Source organism: Hyperolius riggenbachi, chromosome 7, assembly GCF_040937935.1.
Source record: "Hyperolius riggenbachi isolate aHypRig1 chromosome 7, aHypRig1.pri, whole genome shotgun sequence".
In the NCBI taxonomy this organism is placed as follows: Eukaryota; Metazoa; Chordata; class Amphibia; order Anura; family Hyperoliidae; genus Hyperolius; species Hyperolius riggenbachi.
The window spans coordinates 94,111,245-94,126,929 of record NC_090652.1 but is presented as its reverse complement, the minus strand read 5'-3'; the positions used below and the strand labels follow the sequence as shown (position 1 = coordinate 94,126,929).

The following is a 15,685-nucleotide window of genomic DNA, read 5'->3' as shown; positions in this document are numbered from 1 at the left end:
TGCCAAGAGTGTTTTACGGAGGGCAAGTTTTTTTGCCCTTTTTTTAATTTTTTTGAAAATGATAGATGGTTGTATTTTTAAATTGTTTGAAAGTTTAGATGGTTGTATTTTTAAATTGTTTGAAAGTTTATATGGTTGTATTTTTAAATTGTTTGAAAGTGTATCCATTCAAGTGCAAGTTATGCACTGACTGCCAGGTATAATGTGCAGTCACAGATGCAGTGAAAGGTATGCAGTGACTGCAAACAGCCGTTTGTGTAGTGACGGCCGTGCTGGACTGGTGCGCACCGTGACGAGAGTGCAGGTGATGGTGGCTTTTCAGCCCATATGCTTGCCCAGCTGATGTAGCTGAATGACAAAACAGTGACTTTCCAGCTGATCAAATTTGGTCTGACCACAATGAAGCAACGACCTTAATATCTTTTGTGTGCCACCCCCACCCGAGACACTCAAATAGCCGGCGGTCATTGCTTCATTGTCGTGCGCAAGCCCCTTCACCGCGGCAAGGTAATGATCACGAAGGGGGATGGGCACATGTACACGCACCAGAAAAATTAGTGTAGCGGCCGCTGCTAGCAGCGGCCTTAAAAATTCAGGAATCCGCCTAGAGTCCTGGACCCTGTTGGTAGTGGCGGAGAAGGCAGTCAAGCGGCCTGCAGGCAGAGATGCTGTGTGTGGGGAGTGGACTGACTTAGTCTTCGGTCGTGCAGTAGCCCTCCGTGATCCATTCCTCATTCATTTTGATAAAGGTCAGGTACTGAACACTGTCGTGACTTAGGCGACTTCTCTTCTCAGTAACTATGCCTCCAGCTGCACTGAAGGTCCTTTCTGACAGGACGCTTGCGGCAGGGCAAGAGAGAAGTTGTATGGCAAATTGGGACAGCTCTGGCCACAGGTCAAGCCTGCGCAACCAGTAGTCCAAGGGTTTATCGTCGCTTTTCGCAGAGTCTACATCCACACTCAAGGCCAGGTAGTCGGCTACCTGCCGGTCCAGGCGTTGGCGGAGGGTGGATCCGGAAGGACTATGGCGAGGAGTTGGACTAAAGAACGTCCGCATGTCCGACATCACCCTGAGATCGCTGGAGCGTCCTGTTCTTGCCTGCGTGGACTTGGGAGGAGGAGGGTTACTGCCAGTGGTACCTTGATTGCGTTGTGCAGCCACATCACCCTTAAACGCATTGTAAAGCATCATCGACAGCTTGTTCTGCAAGTGCTGCATCCTTTCCGCCTTTTGTTGAGTTGGTAAGAGGTCCGCCACTTTGTGCCTGTACCGAGGGTCTAGTAGTAGCGTGGCCACCCAGTACAGGTCATTCGTCTTGATTTTTTTGATACGGGGGTCCCTCAACAGGCTGGACAACATGAAAGAGGACATCTGCACAAAGCTGGATGCAGAGGTACTCTCCATCTCCTCTTGCTCTTCCTCAGTGACGGGACGCAACTCCTCTTCCTCCCCCCAGCCACGAACAATACCACGGGAACGTGGAGCAGCAGAAGCCCCCTGTGATGGCTGCCGCGGTTGTTCTCCTTCCGCCGCCTCTTCCTCCTCCACAGAAACACCTTCCTCATCATCACCATCATCAGAGTCTGACTCCTCTCCTTCCCCACACGACTCCTCTTCTTCCTCCTCCTCCCCCCTCTGTGTTGCCGCCGGTGTTGTGGAAACATCGGGTTCGTGTGTAAATGGCTCCAATGAATCCTGCTGCCCTAACTCTTCTTGTTCACGCTCCTCCACAGCTGTATCCACCACTCTACGCACGGCACGCTCCAGGAAGTAGGCTTAGGGGATCAAGTCGCTGATGGTGCCCTCATCGCGACTCACCAGTTTGGTCACCTCCTCAAAGGGCTCCATGACCCTGCATGCATTTCGCATCAGTGTCCAGTTGTTGGGCCACAACATCCCCATCCTCCCAGATTGTGTCCTTGTACTGTAATGATACAGGTAGTGGGTGACGACTTTCTCCTGGTCTAGCAGGCGAGAGAACATCAGCAGGGTGGAATTCCAGCGAGTCGGGCTATCGCAAATCAGGCGTCTCACCGGCAAGTTGTTTCTACGCTGAATCTCTGCAAAGCGTGCCATGGCCTTGTAAGAGCGCCTGAAATGCCCACACAACTTCCTGGCCTGCTTCAGGACATCCTCTAAGCCTGGGTACTTGGACACAAATCTTTGCACGACCAGATTAAGCACATGTGCCATGCAGGGTATGTGTGTCAGCTTTCCCAAATTCAACGCAGCAATGAGATTGCTGCCGTTGTCACACACCACGTTGCCGATCTCAAGCTTGTGCGGGGTCAGCCATTGCTCCTCCTGTTTGTTAAGAGCAGCCAGGAGAGCTGCTCCAGTGTGACTCTCTGCTTTCAGGCAAGACATGTCTAACACTGCATGACACCGTCGCACCTGGCATGCAGCATAGGCCCTGGGGTGCTGGGGCTGTGTAGCTGGGGAGGAGATGGCGGCACCAGCCAAGGAGGAGGAGGAGGAGGATGACGACAGCGAAGCGGTGATAGCAGGTGGAGAGGAGGTGGCTGGAGGCCTGCCTGCAAGCCGTGGAGGTGTGACAAGTCGGTCCTCTGCGCAGCCACGTACTCCCTGCTTGCTGCCATCGGTCACCAGGTTGACCCAATGGGCTGTGTATGTAATGTAGTGGCCCTGCCCGTGCTTGGCAGACCAAGCATCCGTGGTCAGGTGGACCCTTGACCCAACGCTGTGTGCCAGAGATGACACCACTTGCCTCTCAACTGCACGGTACAGTTTGGGTATGGCCTTTTGAGAAAAATAATTGAGGCCTGGTATCTTCCACTGCGGTGTACCAATGGCCACAAACTTACGGAAAGCCTCCGACTCCACCAGCTTGTATGGTAATAGCTGGCGAGCTAATAGTTCCGCCACGCCAGCTGTCAGACGCTGGGCAAGAGGGTGACTGGCAGACATTTGCTTCTTCCGCTCAAATACTTCCTTCACGGACAGCTGGGTACTGCTGTGGGCAGAGGAGAAGGAACCGCTCAAGGGAAGAGGCGGTGTGGAGGAGGGTGGCTGTGAAGGTGCAAGGGAGAAAGTGGATGAAGACGATGCACCTGAAGGAGGAAGAGGAGAAGGAGTTTGGCTTGTCTTTTGAGGAGTGCTGCTTTTACTCAGGTGTTCTTGCCATAGCTGTTTGTGCCTTCTCTCCAGGTGCCTTCGTAGGGCACTTGTCCCTACGTGAGAGTTGGCCTTTCCACGGCTCAATTTTTGCTGGCAGAGACAACAGATGGCTTTGCTCCGATCTGAGACACACACGTGAAAAAATTTCCAAACCGCTGAGCCCCCCTGGGGTGATGGCGCTACGGTGGCATCAGCTGACGTTGAAGGGCATGTGTGCTCCCTGGCCATAGCTGGCGATACATGGCACCGGACACTGCCCCCAGCTGTTTCTGAGGACGAGCTCCCTCTGCTTCTATCATGGAGTCGTCTCCTCCTACTCCTCTCTGACTCCTCCTCTGAACTGTCCCCCTGGTCATCTCCTCTACCGGGAACATATGTGGTATCCGTATAATAGTCATCATAATCCTCCTGGCCAGCTGCGCTTTCCTCAGACACCTCCTCAAGTGCACCAACTTCAGGTGGTCCTCCATCATCCCCATCCACACACGTTACGTCCATACTATCGCCACCTAACTCAGACGTATGAGGTGGTGTACCTGCGCCTTCTTGTTGTTGTTGCAGTAGTGGCTGGGAATCAGTGATTTCACCACCACCACCAAATAACTCCTGCGAAGTGTCAAATGCAGCGGATGTGGTGCTTGTTGTAGCGCTGGTGGCTGCGGGAGATGAGGTGTTCTGTGTTAAATACTCCAATCACCTCCTCACGATTTTGGGAAGTGATGGCACGTGCCTTCTTCTGAGCACTGTATTTTGGGGCAGGTCCGCATGAAATCACAGCAACACCACCTCGCACAGCCACAGACCTGCCGGTGCCTGGTGGCCTTCCTCTGGGTCTGCCTCTACCTCTTCCTCTACCTGGTTTGTCCATTTTGTCCATCTCGGGGGTATGCTAGCTATATGCAGTGAGGTGGGTTCTCAATCAACACAACAGGTAGTTAGATGCAGTGAGGTGGCCAGGTGGGTTCACACTCAACACAACAGGTAATTAGATGCAGTGAGCTGGGTTCACTCAACACAAGGCTAGGTATATGCAGTGATGAGGTGGGTTAAGTAAACACAACAGGTACTGGGTAGTTAGATGCAGTGAGCTGGGTTCACTCAACAGTAAAGGTACTTAACCTCCCTGGCGGTTTATTTATTTTGCCAGGGAGGCTGCAATGTGGTTTTTTTTTAATAAAAAAAAAATATTTCATGCAGCCAACTGAAAGTTGGCTGCATGAAAGCCCACTAGAGGGCGCTCCTGATCCGTACTTTCGATCGCCTCCGGCAATCGAAAGTAACAAGATAGGCCGCAATGAGCGGCCTATCTTGTTTCGCTTTCCTCGTCGCCATGGCGACGAGCGGAGTGACGTCATGGACGTCAGTCGACGTCCTGACGTCAGAGCCGCCCGATCCAGCCCCTAGCGCCGGCCGGAGCTGTTTGTTCCGGCTGCGCTGGGCTCGGGCGCTGGGGGGACCCTCTTTCGCCGCGGAGCGGCGACGATCGGGAAGCACACGCGGCTGGCAAAGTGCCAGCTGCGTGTGCTGCTTTTTTCAGAACTGAAATCGGCCCAGCAGGGCCTGAGCGGCGACCTCCGGCGGCATACCCCGAGCTCAGCTCGGGATTACCGCCAAGGAGGTTAAAGGACTTACGAGGTGAAAATGCTAAAAAAAGTAAATTACCTGCCTCATCTTTTATGGCACGGAGGACGCCGTCCGCGCCCTCCGTGCCGATCCGCCGGGTCCCCCCGCTCATTAGCCCCCCGGGCCGGCTGCCGACCCCACGGCCCGGGTCGGGCTCTCCTGCCACCCGCAATATGGCCGCTTCCTTTGGCCGCGGCTGCGCAGTCCGCCTGGCCGCGAGTGCGGCTGCGCAGCTCTAGGGCCAGCCCCCCTGATCCACGCTACGTAGCGTGGATCAGGGGGGGCTGGCCCTAGAGCTGCGCAGCCGCACTCGCGGCCAGGCGGACTGCGCAGCCGCGGCCAAAGGAAGCGGCCATATTGCGCGTGGCAGGAGAGCCCGACCCGGGCCGTGGGGTCGGCAGCCGGCCCGGGGGGCTAATGAGCGGGGGGACCCGGCGGATCGGCACGGAGGGCGCGGACGGCGTCCTCCGTGCCATAAAAGATGAGGCAGGTAATTTACTTTTTTTAGCATTTTCGCCTCGTAAGTCCTTTAAGATGCAATGAGGTGGGTTGTCACTCAACACAACAGGTAGTTAGATGCAGTGAGGTGGCCAGGTGGGTTCACACTCAACACAACAGGTAGTTAGATGCAGTGAGCTGGGTTCACTCAACACAACGCTAGGTATATGCAGTGATGATGTGGGTTAAGTAAACACAACAGGTACTGGGTAGTTAGATGCAGTGAGCTGGGTTCACTGAACAGTATACAGTAAAGGTACTTAAGAGCAATAAGGTGGGTTCTCACTCAACACAACAGGTAGTTAGACTTAGATGCAGTGAGCTGGGTTTACTCAACACAACGCTAGGTATATGCAGTGATGAGGTGGGTTAAGTAAACACAACAGGTACTGGGTAGTTAGATGCAGTGAGCTGGGTTCACTCAGCACAAAGCTAGGTATATGCAGTGATGAGGTGGGTTAAGTAAACACAACAGGTACTGGGGTATATGCAGTACTGGGTAGTACAATGTGCAGCTCCCTGTCACACACACAGGCAGTCAGTCACTGAATGTGCTGGGCTGCTGGCAGTGGCACACACACTATCAATTAGCAAGGCTGTGCATGCAACAAAAGTGTCAGAAAAAAAAAATGTACAGGTTGAGCTCTGAAAAGAGCTGTTGCTGGGTGCTTTAAAAGCAATATTAATCAGTCAGGAACAAGCAAAGCAGCCTAGAACCTAACTAATCTGTCCCTAAGAGAAAAAGTCTGCAGCAGTTGTCCCTTTCCTCTCTCTTGCAGGCACACGAGTGACTGTAATGGCCGCCGGAGGCTGCCTTATATAAGGGGGGGTGGGGCTCCAGGGCTTACTGTAACCTGAATGGCTACAATGTGCCTGCTGACTGTGATGCAGAGGGTCAAAGTTGACCCTCATAGTGCATTATGGGGCGAATCGAACTTCCGGAAAGGTTCGCCTGGCGCAGGCGAACGCAAACCCCCAATGTTCGCCTGGAACCGTTCGCCGGCGAAACGTTCGGTACACCTCTAAATAAGAATAGTATTTCAAACATAGTGTTTAGTGATATGTTATAGTAGGGGGGTGATTGCAAGGAATGGGTCGGTGTAAACTACATAATGTGTATAGGGGAATGGACTAGATAACAGTGGTAAAAGGTAGTTAGTAAATCAGATTAAGTTGGTATCAAATTGACCGCTTTAGGTATATTTCAGTAGAAGGTAGGGAATGGAATAAGTTGTAGCTGGCAAGAGAGGAAAAAAAGGCTTGCTGCGACCTCACAACAGTACAGAGGTGCTCTGCTTGCTATAACTGAATTGCTGGTCTTTATCTTTATTTTTAACCACTACACATGCCTTTTTTTCCTCTCTTGCCAGCTACAACTTATTCCATTCCCTACCTTCTACTGAAATATACCTAAAGCGGTCAATTTGATACCAACTTAATGTGATTTACTAACTACCTTTTACCACTGTTATCTAGTCCATTCCCCTATACACATTAAGTAGTTTACACCGACCCATTCCTTGCAATCACCCCCCTACTATAACATATCACTAAACACTATGTTTGAAATACTATTCTTATTACACTAAATAATAATCCATTTGTATCTTTTTATGGCAACATTTATAGCTATGCCTCTGTCTTTTGTTTACAGTTGTTTATCCCTGCCTATTGCCTGAAGAAGTGGGCTGTGCCCGCGAAACGCGTTGCATCTTTGGGGTATTTTCAATAAATGTGTATATCTATATATTTACAGTCCTTGGTGTCTGCTTTAACGGAGGAGAGTCCACCATTTCCTCCCAGCAATTTAAAAAAAAAAATGTATGTACTTTTATCCTTCTGGAGCCTCTGTTCACCTACCAATATATTTGAGTCCACCACAGGTGGAGGGGTGATCTACCCCCTTTCTTCCTATCTACAGAAAGCGACTTCTTAATCCTGAGTGAGGACAGGTCTAATCTCCTCACCTGCCTAATGAGTGGTTACCTAGGTGGTAACCCGTGTTTGTGAGTATTACCATCTCACTGTTTCATTTATCCAATCAATTTTGACATACTACACCATATTGGGCTCTCGATTTCTCTTCAACTTTATAAAAATGTGAGGCAACTGCAGCATTTTTTAACACAATCCCTTCATTTTAGGGGCTCAAAAGTAATTGGACAATTGATTCAAAGGCTATTTTATGGGCAGGTGTGGGCAAGTCGTGTTAAATCATTATCATTTAAAGGGATACTGTAGGGAGGTCGGGGGAAAATGAGCTGAACTTACCCGGGGCTTCTAATGGTCCCCCGCAGACACCCTGTGCCCGCGCAGCCGCTCACCGATGCTCCGGCCCCGCCTCCGGTTCACTTCTGGAATTTCTGACTTTAACCACTTCGCCATATCTGGACGCATATATCCGTCCAGATAGGCAGTGGTGCTGCAGCCGTGTGGTGCGCGCGATCGGGCGCGCGCCCGCGCGCGCCCCCGCTGCCTCCCGCTGCCCCCCCGATCAGTGAATGGGAATATAATTCCCATTTACCGATCCAAGTCCCCGGCAGAAATACCGACGCTTTCTCATCAGAGAGCGTGGTATTTCTGCCCCCAGGAAACAACTTCTCTTCATTTTAGTTCCTAGATGCGACATCGTTCGCATCTAGGAATTTTTTGAATGTGGCCATCTTGTGGCCAAATAGTAAACTGCACCCACATACCTGTATTGAATAAAAAATACATTATATTACATCTAAAATTGGCTATTTACCTCCCAAACTAAAATTACCCAAATACATTTTTTGTATTAAAAAAATAATAAAAAAAATTACAATTAAAAAAAAAAAAAACTACATAAATAGTTACCTAAGGGTCTGAACTTTTTAAATATACATGTCAAGAGAGTATCGTATTACATTTTTTAAAATTATAAGCTTGTAAATAGTGATGGACGCAAATTGAATAAATGCACCTTTATTTCTAAATAAAATATCGGCGCCATAAATTGTGATAGGGACGTAATTTAAATGGTGTAATAAGCGGGACAAATGGGCACATAAAATGCATGGGTTTTAATTACTGTAGCATGTATTAATTTTAAACTATAATGGCCAAAAACTGAGAAATAATGATTTTTTTCCATTTCTATCTTAATCTTCCTGTTAAAATGTATTTACAGTAAAGTGGCTCTTAGCAAAATGTACTACCTAAAGAAAGCCTAATTAGTGGCGGAAAAAACGAGATATAGATCAATTAATTTTGATAAGTAGCGATAAAGTTATTAGCGAATGAATGGGAGGTGAACATTGCTCGGATGCATAAGATTTTCGAAGCTGTAGGCTGAAGTGGTTAAAGACAGAAAACCACTGCGCCTGCGTTGCCGTGTCCTCGATCCCGCCGATGTCATCAAGAGCGCGCAACGCAAGCCCAGTATGGTTTGTGTCTGTGCAGTACACTCCTGGTGACATCAGCGGGAGCGAGGACACGTCAACGCAGGCGCAGTGGTTTTCTGATTTTAAAGTCAGAAATTCCAGAAGTGAACCGGAGGCGGGGCCGGAGCATTGGGGAGTGGCTGCGCCAACATAGGATGTCTGTGGGGGACCATTAGAAGCCCCGGGTAAGTTCAGCTCATTTTCCCCCCGACCCCCCTACAGTATCTCTTTAAGCAGATAAAAGGCCTGGGCCCATATTCAATTTAAGTGGACCCAAATTAAAAATAGATTTTTAAAAGATTTCAGAAATAAAATCTATTTTCTAAATTATAATAATAAATAGCAGCCTTTTTTTTCAACTGCATGATGACAAATATAAAATATTTTACATTTATTGGAGGAACCCCTCCCTTCCTTTCCTATTGCCGGGACAGAATCCGGCAGACTGGTGGAGTAGATGGTGTCCGGCAAAGGAGGAACTGCTAATGGCTGCCCCCAGTATAACCCTAGCTATGAAAAGAGAAGGGTGAAAAGCATGCACTGAAATGCTCATAGGCTTGAAGGATTGTTTATTTATGTTTGTATGTGTCAGAGTGGTGCAACTAAATATTTTGAATTAAAATAATTTTTGGTTTGGGTCCGCTTTAACTTTTTCTCTACGTTTTCTCCTTGTTCATATTTTAAACTTGTCAATAAAGTCTCTTTTAAGCCACCAGGAAGTGCTAAAATACTCAAAATAATTTTGATAGTACTTTTCCCTTACTTATTGTTACTTTTTCAGCTGAAAACTGCTAGATAGTAATTTTTAATAGAAGATGAAAAATTATCTCCTAGGAGAAAATTCAGGAGAAAAAATGAATTGCGTATGGGCCTGGAGTTGATCTGAGGTGTGGTGCTTGCATGTGGAAGATTTTGTTGTGATCAGACAACATGCGGTCAAAGAAGCTCTCCGGAACACCACTCATGGAGTTGCTTGGCATAGCTGATGTTAACCCCAGACTCTGGGGCACTGTTCAGTGCTAGATGGTGCTGGCAACATTCTCTTTTTCTGTTTGGAAGTAAATCACTAGTCAACAATACCAAAGTGACTAGTAGTATTTTTAGAACAGTCAGTCTCAGCCATTCAGACCTGGTGCCCACTAGGCCACTTCCTGCAGCACTTGCCAAATGCAGATGATCAGCAAAGCTCTGCAACAGTGGAACCCTAAGGGGGTGGTTCAACTGCAGTGTTACAATCATAGTGGTCACAAACATGCAGCATTATTGGAGAGAAATCACACTGATGAGATCGCATTCCTTCACGATCGCTCGGGGAATCTCACACATCGCAGTGTTTAGTGATTCCAGAAATCATGAGCAGTTTCCGAAATCAATGGGCCCCCAGGACTTACAGTGTGAATCAGCTTCAATGGGAATAACAGAGTTCACAATGAACTAACTCTCAAGGCTTTTATAAGGCCTGGGACCCAGTTGCAGCGCGAGCCACAAAGCACTGGAACAGTTGAACCTTATGGGGAGTTTCCACTTGTAGCGGTGCCATCACAAATCACTGAATGCAGCATTTTGGGAGTGATCGCATCAGTGGCTGCAGAGCCGAATCACGTTCGTTCTGGGAACAAACCTCTGAGATTTTTGAAATCGCAGGCACTTTGTGATCCGTTTCAGAGCATCGCCAGTGGGTCCCAGGCCTAATATCTCCCACCACTTTTTCAAGCATTTTGAAGCTTTATTAAGAGCTTCCGTTTACTCCTATGCACCTACCCACAGCTTTGAAATACAAAACATTCTGAAACAATGTCTTCTGTTGTCATATTTGTTTTAACAGGTCTTAATTCTGGATTTCTCTCCCAGCATGCATCTAAATCAGCATATTCCTGTAGGCATAATCATGTGACCACAGCCCAATGAAAAACATGCTATATATTTTCTGATATGCAGACAGGATGGTTACACAGTTATGTCTCAGTACGTGGGGGAACTAGTAATAAGTTTAAAGTACACTTGAACTGACCGCAAACCAGTGAAACTACAACTACCGTGTGTGTGTGTGGTATGGACAACTTCTATCCACAGGTTCTCTGTATATGAGCTCCCTTACGTCGTGCCACTCTAGCCATTTGCGGCTCTGACTGGAACCCTTCGAACAGAAGGCGGAGTGGCGCATGCTCCCGTGTGTACAATCTACACACGAAGTATGCATGCCCAGGACTCCACCAGCTTGTTTGCACAGCCAGTCGGGAACGTAGACACACAAGGAGCATAGAATGGACACATGCGCTGCCTCATTAGTCTCCAGTCAGAGCCACAAACGAGGGGAGCCCGCTGAAACATGAGGACCAGTAGATTAGGGTATCGTACTACACAGGTATGGGGGGGGGGGGAAAGGTATGGGGTCCATTCAGGTCTCCTTTAAGAATCCATTCACAGGGCTTCAGTGTAATAAGAGAGAACACTGCAAATAAGACCAACGACAACACATATGGACAAAGAAAACCATAATAAATTATTCTGGTATATTTTTTATTTTATAACACTTTTCCATAAATAAACATTTGAACGGATTTCACAATGACCAGTGGAGCTGTGTAACGAGGCGTGGCCTTGGCTGAGGAGAAAGAAAGCTGGTGCACACAGACACACATTCAAACTCCCATACGCTATAATCTACAGACTCTCATACAGCTAAGAACGGGTGGTTAGCTAGCGTAGTCTGCACCAGCTGCTATGAGAGAAGGAAGCAGGAGAACCAGACAGCCATTATATCTGGAGCACTGGCAGAGTCATGCTACATACATTAGGCAGTCACAGGAAAGAGGTTCAGAGACTGGAAGACTTTTTTTTCAGATAAAACAAGAAAGAAAAAGAACCACTATCTGGTTTTTACTCCTCTGTGTGTCCCAAGATAGATTCCCCTTAAAGTGGAATAGAACCCTGCATTTCAACTTTGCTCTAAAACATTATTTACAGCATATTATATGCAACCAGCATTTTTTTTTACTAGACCATCATTGGAAGGGTTACACACAGAGCTTTAAAGTTCCGTGGATAGAAATGCTGCCGCAGCCGAAGTTTAGATGGATACTTTTAAGTAAACACAATGTAACAAGTGTGGAATGTGACTCACTCTCTGGCTGTGCAGGAGCTCCCGGACACAGAAAGAGAGTGAGTCACATTTCTCACTTGTTACATTGTGTTTACTTAAATGTATCTATCTAAACTTCGGCTGTGGCAGCATTTCTCTCCACGGAACTTTAAAGCTCTGTGTGTAACCCTTCCAATGCTGATCTAGTTAAAAAAAAAAAATGCTGGTTGCATATACCGTATTTTTCGGACTATAGGACGCACTTTTTCTCCCCCAAAAGTCGGGAGAAAAAGTAACTGCGTCTTATAGTCCAAATGTAACAATATACGTGTCCGGGCGGGCACTGTGTCATCAGCAGCAGTTATCTGGCGCCGGCGGTGTTCCATTGCAGCATAGCAGCAGCAGCTGCAATGATCTTTATGCCGGTGTCCATTGTCCAGCTTGTCCCTCCGAGCGGCGGCAGTGCGATCAGCTGTACAACTCCCTGGGTGGCATAGCAGCAGCCGCCGCTGCAATCATCTGCAAGGTCTGTGTGTATCTGCGGCTTGTCCCCCGAGCGGCTCCAGCAGCAGCGTGATCCGTGATAAGTCCCCGGGCGGCATGGCTGTAGGTGCTAATAAGATAGTTTATGCATGCCCCTCTTCTGCCCCGCATCAGCCACGCGTCATTGTAATGCTGGCACAGCGGGACATCTTCAGCCACGTTACTATCAGCGTCTGGCAGAGACCTCTGAACTGCTTCCTTATTGGCTCACCACATGACCCCGGCGCACGTGCGACGCAGGTCATCAGAGGGCGCCAATAAGGAAGCAGTTCAGAGGTCTCTGCCAGACGCTGATAGTAACGTGGCTGAAGATGTCCCGCTGCGCCAGCATTACAATGACGCGTGGCTGATGCGGGGCAGAAGAGGGGCATGCATAAATTATCTTATTAGCACCTACAGCCATGCCGTCCGGGGACTTATCACGGATCACGCTGCTGCTGGAGCCGCTCGGGGGACAAGCCGCAGATACACACAGACATTACAGATGATTGCAGCGGCGGCTGCTGCTATGCCACCCAGGGAGTTGTACAGCTGATCGCACTGCCGCCGCTTGGAGGGACAAGCTGGACAATGGACACCGGCATAAAGATCATTGCAGCTGCTGCTGCTATGCTGCAATGGAACACCGTCGACGCCAGATAACTGCTGCTGCAGCCTCACCTCACCAGGAACCTCATTATGATGGGTGAGCTCTCTTAATTGTAATGCTTAGTGTAGCTATTAGTGTATCTAGGTTGGAGGTGTGGCTTGGCGACAGGGGTTTGTGTGGTGTAGTGTAGTGTAGCTGGGTGGGGGGTACATCAGGGGTTTGTGAAGTGTAGTGTAGCTGGGGGTGAGGCTTCAGTTGTTAGTGTAATTGGGGCAGAAGTGGTTAGTGTAGCTGACCAGTATAACTTAGATAGAAACATCTTAGGAGGAGATTAAAGGTCTATAGGAGACTCCTGGACCATAGATGCACCTAGATTTAGTATTTTTTTTTTTCCTGGTCTTTGCCCTCTAAACCTAGGTGCGTCTTATAGTCCGGAGCGTCTTATAGTCCGAAAAATACGGTAATATGCTGTAAATGTTTTAGAGCAAAGTTGAAATGCAGGGTTATATTCCGCTTTAACTTCCTGCTAAAGCACCATCAAGATGGATCTGAGGGAACTGCTAAAACAGGCGTACAGTCACCTAGAAGACTTACTAGTAGTAGTAAGGGGAGGAACCAGGGGCATAACTACAAGAGAGCAGCCCCTGCAACCAGGGAGGCTCAGAGCTGTGAGGAGGCTCCAACTACTCAATTTTCCTTCCTTCAGTAAAGTAGTCCATTCTCCAGATCAGGTGTTTTTGTGTCTACAGTTATTGAGTGAAGAATATGGTTGTTTTATGAACCTTGCAAGATGGACCCCCAGGCTGTGAGGGTCACCAGGGGTAGGCAAGGAAATGGGTGCGAACACTGGGGGGGGGGGGGGGGGGTAAATTAAAGTGTTGCTGGGGGGGGGGGGTAGGTTTCCATGATTTGTAGTTATGCCCCTGGGAGAAACAGGATCTTGGTCATTTTGTTATTGTTCTTTTTGTCTCCATTGGAGAGATTTCCACATCAGCATGTGCTGCAGATGTCAGCTGTTCATCAGGAGGCGGAGTTCAGACTATAAACAGAAGGGCAAATACTGAGTCAGTCTTTATGGGCGCAGACTGCTCCAATGACCGTACAGGAAATATTTCAGGGTACTACAGCACCCATTATTGGAATTCATTATGGAATGCTTTAAAATAGAATTACAGAAGATTCCACTGGATTGGGCATTCAATATGAATAATATTTGCAAATCGAACCTTTTTAATGTCTTTTGTCCTTCAAAATGTATTAATTGCAAAGATTTGTATTTTTTCTAAAAGCGGATCCGAGATGAAAAACTAACTATAAAAAGTAACTTGTATATATATATTATCTAAAGTTTAGATAGTTTACACAGCAAATCTAGCTGCAAACAGCTTCAACAGTATATGATTATTCATACCTGTGATGCAATGAAAGCGGCCATGTTCTGCTTGTCACATTACACACAGACAAGCTGCTCTATATCTCCACCCCTCAGCCTGTGAAAACTTCACTCCTGTCTACTCCTCCCCTCTACCTCTGAAATCTCTGGCTAGTAACCTCCTCCTCCTGCCCAGACTGAGCTCCCACAAGCTCTTGCTACATGGATCTGAGAGGACCAATGTACTGGTGAAGCTGTGGGTGAGGCTTGTTTAGTTTATAGGGAATTAGTATTAATATAAAAAAAAATATATTTGGCTTGAGGAATTCCCTATAAACTATATGAAAGAAACACACTTATGCAATGAGTGAAAGTTTATCTCGGATCCACTTTAAAGGGTCTCTCTAGTCAGTTTTTACCTAGTCAGGAAGTGACACTTTAGATGCCCAATGAACAAAGACGATCAATGAGATGCTAATTTCATGTAACTATATGCAGCTCGGCCAATCAAATGACATCCTGATGATCTGCAGCATACAATTTGCATTAAATCAACATGCAAGGGCCCGTTTTCACTAGGGCCGAACTGCTGCATCTGACATGACAGTCTACTGAGCAGGAAAAAACAAATCTCATCTGAAGAATTTTCAGAAATAGTGTCCAAATCTCCATTGCTGAGTATCAGCACGACGGGGGATTCAGACGTGAATTTGGAGCTGCACATGTGCCACACCTCCAAGACGGACGCCACACAAGTGGCAACAGAGGCTAAAATGGAACCATTAGCATCCCATCGCCCATCTCCAATGAGCATCTTCAGATTGGATTCTTATCTGGAGTTTTCCATATACTACAACAGAATATGGCTAAGGGTGACCATTAATGGTCCATTTTTAGCAAATTATCGACCTTTTGATAACTGCGGAAGTCATCGATCAAAATATAACCAATCCCATCATTTCAGATAGAATGTACCTGAAAGACGGATTGATAGTCTGATTGTTTGGTGTCAATAGGCACCATCAACACTCTCCAATTCGATCGAAAGGTAGATCGTTCGCTAAAATTGCTCCATGAATGACCACCTTAACACCAACATATTCAGGGCACTAACCAGAAATGGGCACATTCTAACCAAGTCACCTTGCACTGCAACCTCTTAAGGTACCCATAAACAGAACAATTTCCCGTACAATTGGATTGGGTATCATTAATGGTGTTGATTGACAAACGAACGATCGTCATATCTCGTTTCATCAATCCAAACTGAAATGATTCTTTTAGACCAAATTTGACCAAATTGCTTCTCATTTTCCCCGCTGTTGTTGGGCCCGAACAATCGTTTCCAATCAATTGCAACAGTTGGGTTGGATGGTTGATCGTTCGGGAAATTGAATCTTTAATGGGCACCTTTAGCAGTGTAGCAACAGAT

At 47.5% G+C, this 15,685-nt stretch overlaps 1 protein-coding gene across 1 annotated transcript in view; it reads right to left on the bottom strand.

The window, feature by feature from the left end:
• Positions 1 to 15,685, bottom strand: part of NAA60 (N-alpha-acetyltransferase 60, NatF catalytic subunit) — a 98,950-nt gene that overhangs the window by 41,002 nt on the left and 42,263 nt on the right. The window lies entirely within an intron of this gene.